The following is a 10,346-nucleotide window of genomic DNA, read 5'->3' as shown; positions in this document are numbered from 1 at the left end:
TCTCAATATAAAGAAAACAAAAATCCTCACAACTGGACCAATGAGCAGCATCACAATAAATGGAGAGAAGATTGAAGTTGTCAAAGAATTCTCGTTTATTTGTTCTACAATCAATGCCAATGGAAGCAGCATTTAGGACATTAAAGGACATGTAGCACTGGGAAACTCAACCGCAAAGAAACTGTTTCAAGTGCTGAGGAGCAAGGATGTCTCCTTGAGGACTAAGGTGCACCTGACACAAGCCATGATATTTTCAATTGCCTGATTTGCATGTGAGAGCTGGACAATGGGTAAGGAAGACAAAAGAAGAGTTGATGCTTTTGAGTTGTGGTGCTGGTGAAGAATGCTGAAAGTACCATAGACTGCTAAAAGAACTAACAGATCTGTCCTGAAGGAAGTGCACTCAAAATGCTCCTTGGAAATGAGAATTGCCAGACTTCGTCTCACCTATTTTGGTCATGTTGTCAGAAAGGACCATTACCTGGAGAAGGATGTTATGCTTTGTAGAGTGGAGGGTTGACGAAAGAGGGGGAGACCTTCAACGAAATGGATTGATGTGGTGGCTGTGATGATGGGCTCAAGTATAGCTGGGATCGTGGAGCTGGCACAGGACTGGGCAGTGTTTCGTTCTGCTGTGCATGGGGTCACTATGAATTGGAAATGACTCAATGGCACCTAACAACAACAACAGAATCATGTATTATATCTTCAGACAAAAGAGCATCTTAGGTAATAACTAGTTCAAGATCCCTAGAGGCATTGTAAAGTAAAATATTTGAATTATGGAATAAAAAGAAATAGTCATAATTCAAATAATTTGCCAGAACTTAACTTTTATTATCTGGTTAAAGTGGTTTTCTCACGAAATAACAGCATTTATAACTGCCTAAAATAACTATATTCCTAGCACATCTAATATTTTTCAAAGTTTGCAAAACTAAGTTTAATATCACAGTGAGCCACTTGGTTTCTGTGAGCTAAAGAAAATGGAATTGAAAGATGTTGAGTTCTGAGATAGGTCTTCATTACATCTTTATGTGATCCATTAAGGTTGTTCCCTGTGTGATTCTGTTGTCTTTCAGAGCTCTAGTTCTGAAGAAATCATGAATTTCTCATAGACAGAGCCATCAGTGTGAGAATGGACCCCTGGTTGGAGTAGACTCTGTAGTCAATCTGATAAAGAATATTTTAAATCACTTCACTGAATTCACTCTCAAGATAATTTCATTTGAATCTCCCAGAGAATTGATCTAGGAAAGCTCACACGCTTGAGAAACAATGATTGAAAACATTTAAGTGGTTTCTGTTGCAAGTCATTTTTGACAACTGAGAATAACACTATACAGGAGCTATGGAACCAAATTCAGTATGGCAAAGTTGGTTATGATTTTATTATTTTAATGACAGATACCACAAGGAGACACAACGGAAATCCGTGTACTCATTTACTGAGCAGATAAGGTAAAAAAAAAAAGAAGTTAGTTATCTCTACTCAACAATAAAGGTAATGGATATTAACAGAGAATGTATCTGCCTTATCCTATGACTTAATTCAGTAACAAACACTACTGTTCAATACAATCAATTAATCAAATATTTGAAAATTTGATTCATAGGCACAGATTTTTAAAACATGTACGTTTGTATATATGTATATATGTGTGTATATATATATATATATATATATATATATATATATATATATATATATAAAGTTATATTTATAGGTGTTTATAGGTATCTGGAGGAAATTAGTGATGTTGGCATTCATCTAATAATCATGTATTAAGCACAGACTACCTGCCTAGATTGTGTTATTTTGGTGGTTATCCTAGTGAAAAAAGAAATATTTCATGATCTCAGAAGACTTATGTTATCAGGGTAAGTGCCTCTATAAAAATAAGCATTGTTTGATATTGGTGGCATCCAATCCTGCCACCAGGTCTCAGAAGTAAAGCTGAAGATGAAAATCAGAGAAACTGGTGTCCTCAAGATGAATCCAAGTATTTGATAAGATGGAGCAGACATGGAGAAGAGATTGGAAACCAGAAGGCTCCAGACAGTTGTTCCCAATGAAAAGATTATAATGCATGTGGCATATTGTGTGATCTCAATTATTCAATTATTGCAACCAAATAGACTTATCAATGGGAGAACATGGGAAAAAGGATAGGGATGTAAAAGTCCATGTCATGAACTTTGCATGTGCTGATTTTGAAGTACATGTAGCTATATATAATTGAATTCCAGAAAAAGAAGATCATTTCTAGAAATACAGACAGTACAATTGTTGCTATAAAGGTTCTATCTGAAGTCACTAGAATTGATGACTATACCCCAGAATGCATGTATTTTAAAAAGTAAAGGAGGATTAAAAGCAACTGAAATATAAGAATAAAAACATGCATAATGTACCATTGAGCCAATTTGTCAGATCATTTTGTGTAGAGGTTTTAGTCAAAAGAGTTGAATGCTCATGAAGTGGTCACATACAGTTTATTTAATGGAATAAACATTACTAGGAATATTTGCAAAACAATTTCAATAAAACATTGGGTTCAGTATTATATTGCACTAGGTTAAAGACTGTTTGATGAGGAACTACAGAACATCAGTGTAGCCCAGATAACAGTATTAGGATTTATACAATAAATGCTTACAAAATTCTAGGGACAGTTTTAAGAATATAATCATTCTAATTATCCTCTGTTCTAGATATTGTTATTATGTTCATTTTATAAGTTAAACTCTGAGGCACAGATAAATTATATAATGTAATTGAATTTGAGCTTTATCTAATAAATGGGAAAACCAGGCATGGAATTGTGTCAATCTGGATACAGAGAATCTACTCCAAATAACTATATGGTATTTAGCATAGTGGCTAAGGCACTTGACTGCTAACCAGAAGGCTGGAGGTTCAAACCCACCAATCACTCCTCAGAAGGAAGATGGGGCAATCTACTTCCGTAGTAATACTGCCTCGGAAACCCAAGGAGGGGTTGCTATGTGTCGGGTCCAACTCGATGGCACATAACAACAACAACATTTTCAAAAAGAAGCTAAGGAAGGGAGTAAAAGAAGGCAAGATGTGAGGAATCAATATAGTTTTCAACTAATTTCAGCCATAACTGAAGAGAATAATAATATAAACAATCTGATAACGTTCATTACTTACTTACCACTTGAAGTCAACATTTGTATAAAGTATGTGAAGATTATGTATTATGTAATTATGTTTTATCAGGGGCCAAACTACAAGTCTAGGCATGAAACTTCTGGTGAACTTTAAGATTTCAGCCTTAAAATAGAGAAGAACACATTAGCGTAGAAGAAAATCTTAATGTTGATAATATGCACTGTCAAAAAAAACCTTCCTGCATGTAGACTAATCATGTAAAACTTATTTTTGAATATGTAACAGATAGAGTCTATGAGTTATTAGATTCTGATACAGCTAAATTGATCAGTAAGAAATATTTCTTCCAAATCACAAAAAAAGGATACTTACAAGTGATGACTGTTTTTGTTACCTAGTGCTGCTCTGACAGGAATATACCACAAAAGGGAAAGCTTGGAGGCTAGAAGTCCAAGTTCAAAGTGCCAGACTAGTGGCTGGGTGAAAGCCCCTCAACCTTGGTCTTCAGGTCTGCTCCTGCTCCTGGCCCACTGAAGCTGGAGGCTTTTCTTCACTCAGGCAGCTTCTGGCTTCTGAGGCTGATAAACCCAATGTCAACAAGTAAAAAGGCACTGTCCCAATATGACCAAACAACAGGGCAGGCCACTAATTCAAGTCCAGGAAAATTTCCATGATTGACAGAGCATGGCCACGGCTGAACAAGCACTTGACTCTATGCAGGATTCAAAGCTACTGCTTACATAGGGAACTGTACCACATCCCTAAAGCAGCTACTCACCTGCTCATGGTAGATCCCACCGTGGAGGTGATTGCCAGTCTCATCATGGGAATAACTACCACCAGCTACCCAGCCACTCAACCAGACCCAGCCAAGTTGACACATAACCTTAACTACCACAATTACCCACAGCATATTGACAGGTTAATTACCACATTAAAGAAGAAATTCCACACAATGTATTTATGTGCTTAACTTTATTTGCCATTGTTTATCAACAATGTTACCTTGTATAACTTAATAATATCACTGCTTCTTCTTCCTGAACATTGGACAAAGTCAAGAGTCAACGATGATAGAGCATACAGTATCTGCATTCATTCTCCAGGAAGTAACTGAATATCCACACCTTTAGGGTCTGCTTTTTATTTTTCTATTTCTTACCTGTCTGTTGTTGTTGTTGTTATATGCCATGAAGTCCGACCCGACTCATAGCGATCCCTCTTTGGGTTACTGAGGCAGTATTACCATGGAAGGTAGATTGCCCCATCTTCTTTCCGAGGAGTGGCTGGTGGATTTGAACCGCCCGCCTTCTGGTTAGCAGTCAAGTGCCTTAGGCACTATACTACCAGAGCTCCCTCTTACCTGTCTAGGGAGTGTAAATAGGAACCTGACCATTATCATACTCACTTTAGTGGATTTTCACTTTAAAACACTAATGTTCTATTTCCTATATAATTTTTCCTTCTTAGAAATCACATTCAAGTCTGCTTGCATTTCTAGACACTTGTATAACCTAGCCAGTGATAAGACTATTACGTTTTGTGTTTGTACTGATCTTTTTTACTCACTGCTGTCGAGTCAGATCTGACTCATAGCGACCCCTCCTTGGGTTCCTGAGGCAGTCTCACTACGGAAGTAGATCGCCCAATCTTCCTTCCAAGGAGTGGCTGGTGGGTTTGAACTTCCAGCCTTCTGGTTAGCAGTCAAATGCCTTAGGCACTCTACTGATCATCATGGCCTATGACAACTATGTGGCCACTTGCCAGTCCTTGTATTGTACAACCATCATGAGCAGCAGCTGTGCAAAAGACTCATCTTTTGCTGTTGAACAGTTGGCTTATTGATCATACTCACACCACTTAGCCTAAGCCAAAATCAGGAACTCTGTGACTCTAATGTCATTAACAGTTTTCTTCAACACATCTCTCCCTTCATCAAGATTTCATACTCTGATAAGTGAGTCACTGAAGAGATGGTTATTGCCTGTGCTGTGTTGACCTTCGTCACAACTTTTCTTTTTGTAGGTCTTTCCTGAATCATGAAATCCAAATGATAACTTACAAATTATAACTTACAAGCAAGGAAATGACAGGAATCCAAAGAAAACCTGATGAAGTCACAAAGAAATCAAGAACAACTAACCAGCAAAATACATGAAACCCTCAGCAATATAAGTTCTCAGTTTAATGGAAAATTTTCATTGTTAAAATAAAATAATATATTTATAAATATATCTGTGAGCGCAGCACTATAAAAAAAGTTTTATATTTTAGATTATCATGATACATTAATGAATAGAAATTGGAATGAAGACGAACTCAATAGCATAAAACTAATCTTATTTAAAAGGTGTTGAAAGGCGAATTGTCTCTGTTGCTATTGTTAAGTGCTGTAGGCTCAGCTCTGACTCACAGTGACCCTACGAACAACAGAACAAAACACTGCCTAGTCCTGGGCCACCCTCACAATACTTGCTACGCTTGAGCCTTGAGTCATTGCAGCCGCTTGAGTCATTGCAGCCACTGTGTCCATACATCTCATTGAAGGTCTTCCCCATTTTCTACAACCCTCTACTTTACCAATCATGGGTCCTTTCTAATAACATGACCAAAGTATGTGAGATGAAGTCTGGCCATTCTCGTTTCCAAAGAGCATTACCACTACACTTCTTTCAGGACACATTTGAGCTTTCTTCTGTCAGTCCATGGAACTTTCAGTGTTCTTTGCAAACACCACAACTAAAAACATCAACTCTTTTTCTGTCTTCCTTATTCATTGTCCAGCTTTCACATGTATATGAGGCCACTGAAAATATCATGGCTTGGTTAGGCACACATTAGTCTTCACAGTGACATCTTTGCTTCTTAACACTTTAAAGAGGTCTTTTGTAGCAGATTTGCCCAGTGCAATACACATCTGATTCCTTGACTGCTGCTTCAATGGGTGTTGATTGTGGATCCAAGTAAAATGAAATCACTGATGACTTCAATTCTTTTTCCTTTATCATGATGTTGCTTATTGATCTAGTTGTGAGGATTTTTGTTTGCTTTATATTAAAGTGTAATCTATAATGAAGACTATAGTGTTTTTTCTTCATCAGTAAGTGCTTCAAGTCTTCTTCACTCTCAGCAACTAAGATTGTGTCATGTGCATGTCACAGGTTGTAATGAGTCTTCATCCAATGCTGATGCAACTTTCTTCTTCATATAGTACAGTTCCTTGGATTATTTGTTCAGCATGCAAACTGAATGAGTATGGTGATAGGATACAACCTGATGCACAACCTTCCTGGTTTTGAACCATGCAATATCCTCTTGTGCTTTTCAAACAACAGCCTCTAAGTCTATGTACAGGTTCTTCATGAGTACCACTAAGTGTTCTGAAATTCCAATTCTTTACAGTGTTATCCAAAATTTGTTATGATCCACAAAACCAAATGCCTTTGCACAGTCAACAAAACACAGATAAACATCTTTCTGGTATTGTTTGCTTCAGCCAAGAGCCATCTGACATTAGCAATGATATCCCTCATTCCACAACCTCTTCTGAATCCAACTTGCATTTCTAGAAGTTCCCTGTAAATATATTTCTGCACCCATTTTTTAATTATCTTCAGCAAAATTTTACTTGAATGTGATACTAACAATATTGTCCAATAATTTCCACATTCTGTGGAATCTCCTTTCTTTAGAATGGGCACAAATATGGATCTCTTCCAGTCAGTTGGCCTGGTACTTGTCTTCCAAATTTCTTGGCATAAATGAGTAAATACCTCCAGCGCTGCATCTGTTTGTTGAAACACCTCAATTAGTATTCTGTCAGTTCCTGGAGCCTTGTTTTACATCAATTACCTAAGTACAACTTGAACCTCTTCCTTTACTACCATTGGTTCTTATCATATACTACCTCCTGAAATAGCTGAATGTCAACAAATTCTCTTTGGTACACAATTGTCTGTGTATTCCTTCCATCTTCTTTTGATGCTTCCTGCATTGTTCAATATTTTTTTTCCATATAATCATTTGGGCTTTGTTGGGCTAAGTGTGTGTACATCTCATTTTATGTTATCAATGACCATATAAGTAGATTTTAGTTTCCTCTTCAGTAAAGGAACTGTGGTAGTTAAGGTTGTGTGTCAACTTGGCTGGTTCTGGTTGAGTAGCTGGGCAGCTTATGGTAGTTATTCCCCATGATGATACTGGCAGTCAGCTCCATGGTGGGATCTACCTCAAGCAGCTGAGTAGCTGCTTTAAGGATGTGGTCCGCTTCCCATATATAAGCAACAGCTTTGGGACTGGTCTTTAGCTTATGGTACCCTTGAACCCTCAATGTAGCTGGGTCGTTTTCAGTAGCCTGCCATGCTCTGCCAATCTTGGGACTTTCAAAGGACTTGAATCAATGACCTGCCATGTAGTTTGGTCATATTGGGACTGTGCTTTTTCACATGTCAACCTTGGGTTTGTCATTCTTAGCAGCCAGCAGCTTTCTGAGTGGAAAAGCCTCCCCCTTTGGTGGGCCAGGAGCAGGAGGCAGAGTGGAAGCTCAAGGTTGAGGGGCTTTCACCCAGGCCAAGAGTCTGGCAGTTTGAATGTGTACTTAAAGCCTCTAAACTGTAAGAGAATAAACTCCTGCTTATTAAAGCCATCCCATTTGTGATATCTTCTGTAAGAGCAGCACAGAGTTAACCAAAACAAGAACTAAGACTTAGAAGCTAGTTGGGTGATCATTTAAATCCAAGGTATATACCTCCAGCTTTTCCACTTTGTATAAGTTATACTTTTCCTAAAACTTTTAAAATGCTTAAGAAGAAGATCATCCCTTTATTCAACTGGTATACCACTGCATTGAGGAAATAGCTCCCTATTTGTAACATGATTCATATACAAAGAGTACAAATCTTTCATGATCACCAGAGAAAGAGCCCAGGAAATTATAGAGAAAGAGACTGTGCATTTTAGTAGCTTATATTCCCAAATTCATTCCAATTTCTACGGTGGAACTTATGCTAGGATAAAATATGTCACTATTATCTGGAAAGTGTTAAAGGAATCTCTCTGAGAGAAACCCTCTTAAAGGTAGTTGCACTCATATTCAAACTGGTGTGGAAGTGCTGCTGATTAAAATCCAGGGTAACTCCACACCAAAGTTTCATTGTAATTTACTTTATTTCCATAACCTACTTGTGCATATACAATCTTGCAAACATGCATACACTCTTAGCAGAACATTTAGTTAGATGAAGGAGATGATGAATTGGCCTCTCCATATCTGTTCACCCTCCCTTCTATGTTGTACACCAATCTGACTACCAGACTTCCAATTGCCAGAAGTGCCATTGGGCCAAGGGCATTATTTCTGGCCTCAGATATCAACTCTGTCCATCTGCAAGGCAGTGCCTAAAATCAAACCCTTCAAAGCTAACACTCATCAGATGACTGAGAGGAGTTGGTGTGTATTTATCCCATCTCCTTACTCTTTTTTATTATTCATTTATTCATTTATGATTTGGGTGAAGGTTTACAGAGTAAATTCACTCTCCACACAGCGGTTCACATATATTTTGTCTCATAACATTAACCACAGTTTACCACAATGCAACAGCTCCCCTCCCACTTCCTCCCCATAGTTACCTCTTCCCTGTGTCCATCCCTCCATGCACTCCTGTCCTCTGAGCTGTTTCCCTGTGCGTAAGCAGCCCTTCTTTCTCCCATGATTGTTCTCTCCAAGGAGTGTATCTACTTGAGGTAAATAGTTGAGGTAAATCACGGAACAGGGTTAACCACAAGAAAAAAAGGGGAAAAAAGGAAAAAAAGAATTAAATTAAAAAAAAAAAAAAATTCAACCAGGAACAGGGAAAAGAAAAAAAGCTGAAAACTAGGACCTGAGAGGGGAAGAATAAGATAAATAGTAAAAAGGACAAAAGTATTAATAATAATAGTTGTTTTAAAACAGACAAATACAAGCCAACTAATCACCAGGAAAAAGAAAGCAAAAAAGAAACAAATATCGGTGGAGGACAGGGCAGGGCACCCAGGCTCCATCTGATCACACGGACTGTGATGGAGTTCCTGTGGGCCCAGAAGGTGGGTGGGAGTGGGGGATGGCCACATCTCCGTTCAGCAAGCGGGTGTTAGGTATAAGAGTAACAAGAGGAATGTCGCACCTTTTCAGTCTTGCAGATCCTTAGTGTCCTTGGGGTTGCTGGAAAGTGGAACCTCTTCTTAAGCCCCTGGAATCTCGGAGAGCACTGTCTCTTTAAATATCCAAAATAGTCAAGCCACTTGTAACATTCAAAATGTCAGCGCACTCCGGACTGGCACAAGTCCACAGCTCAGCCCACTTTTCTCTTCACCTTCTCCGTTTATTCCCCAGCCACCAGAGCAGTTTCTGTGCAATCCCTGGCTAGCAGCGCTGATTTTTAGGTTAATTTTTAGGTCCTACCACCACTCAGGAATCTCCAAACTGTCTGTGCCATCAATATCACTCAAGATCGTTGCCAGACTGCAGCTCTGTCTGTCTCCTTTTTTGGTATTTTCATGCAAATTCTTCTGCTAGTTGGGGTTTAGTCCACTTCTATATCCTTCCCTTGAAGGCTCAGGGGTCTGTGTCTGTGTTAATTGGTTTCCCTCTTCTTTGTTGAAGAGGGTCTGTGCAGTCTTTCTGCCTAGTTCGCCATCTTACCAGAACTTGTCTCCTTACTCTTTGTTCGATATACCAATTTACTTGGTTATCTAGACATTCTAAAGAATAACACACTGGTCTACTCTATTGTTTTTAGTTGTCATCAAGTAGTTTCAGATGCATGAAAACCTCATGAGTGCAGAGTAGAGCCATTTCATAAGTTTGAGGCTGTGACCTTTTGGAAGCACATTACCATGACTGCCTTTTGAAGATCCGCTGGGTGGGTCCAAACCACCAGTCTTTTTGCTAGTAGTCAATCACTTAACCATTTGTGCCACACAGGAAGTGCATCATGTTATTTGGACCTTATTTGCAGGATGTACCTCATACTCTAGTGTTTTTTAGTGACATATGATGTGATAGTTGAAGATGTGTCAACTTGGCTGGACTCCAGTTGTGAGTAGTGGTTCCCATGATGGATCACATGACTGAGTTCTAAGCGGCCGGTCTGCCCAAGGGGAGTTTCCCCAGGGGTGTGGCCTACCTGCAATGCTATCCCAGGGACAAGCTGGAAGAACGGCATTC

The sequence above is a fragment of the Orycteropus afer genome, unplaced genomic scaffold, assembly GCF_000298275.1.
Source record: "Orycteropus afer afer isolate SDZICR_OR568_19922 unplaced genomic scaffold, OryAfe1.0 scaffold00908, whole genome shotgun sequence".
NCBI lineage: Eukaryota > Metazoa > Chordata > Mammalia > Tubulidentata > Orycteropodidae > Orycteropus > Orycteropus afer.
Note: the sequence above shows the minus strand (reverse complement) of the source record.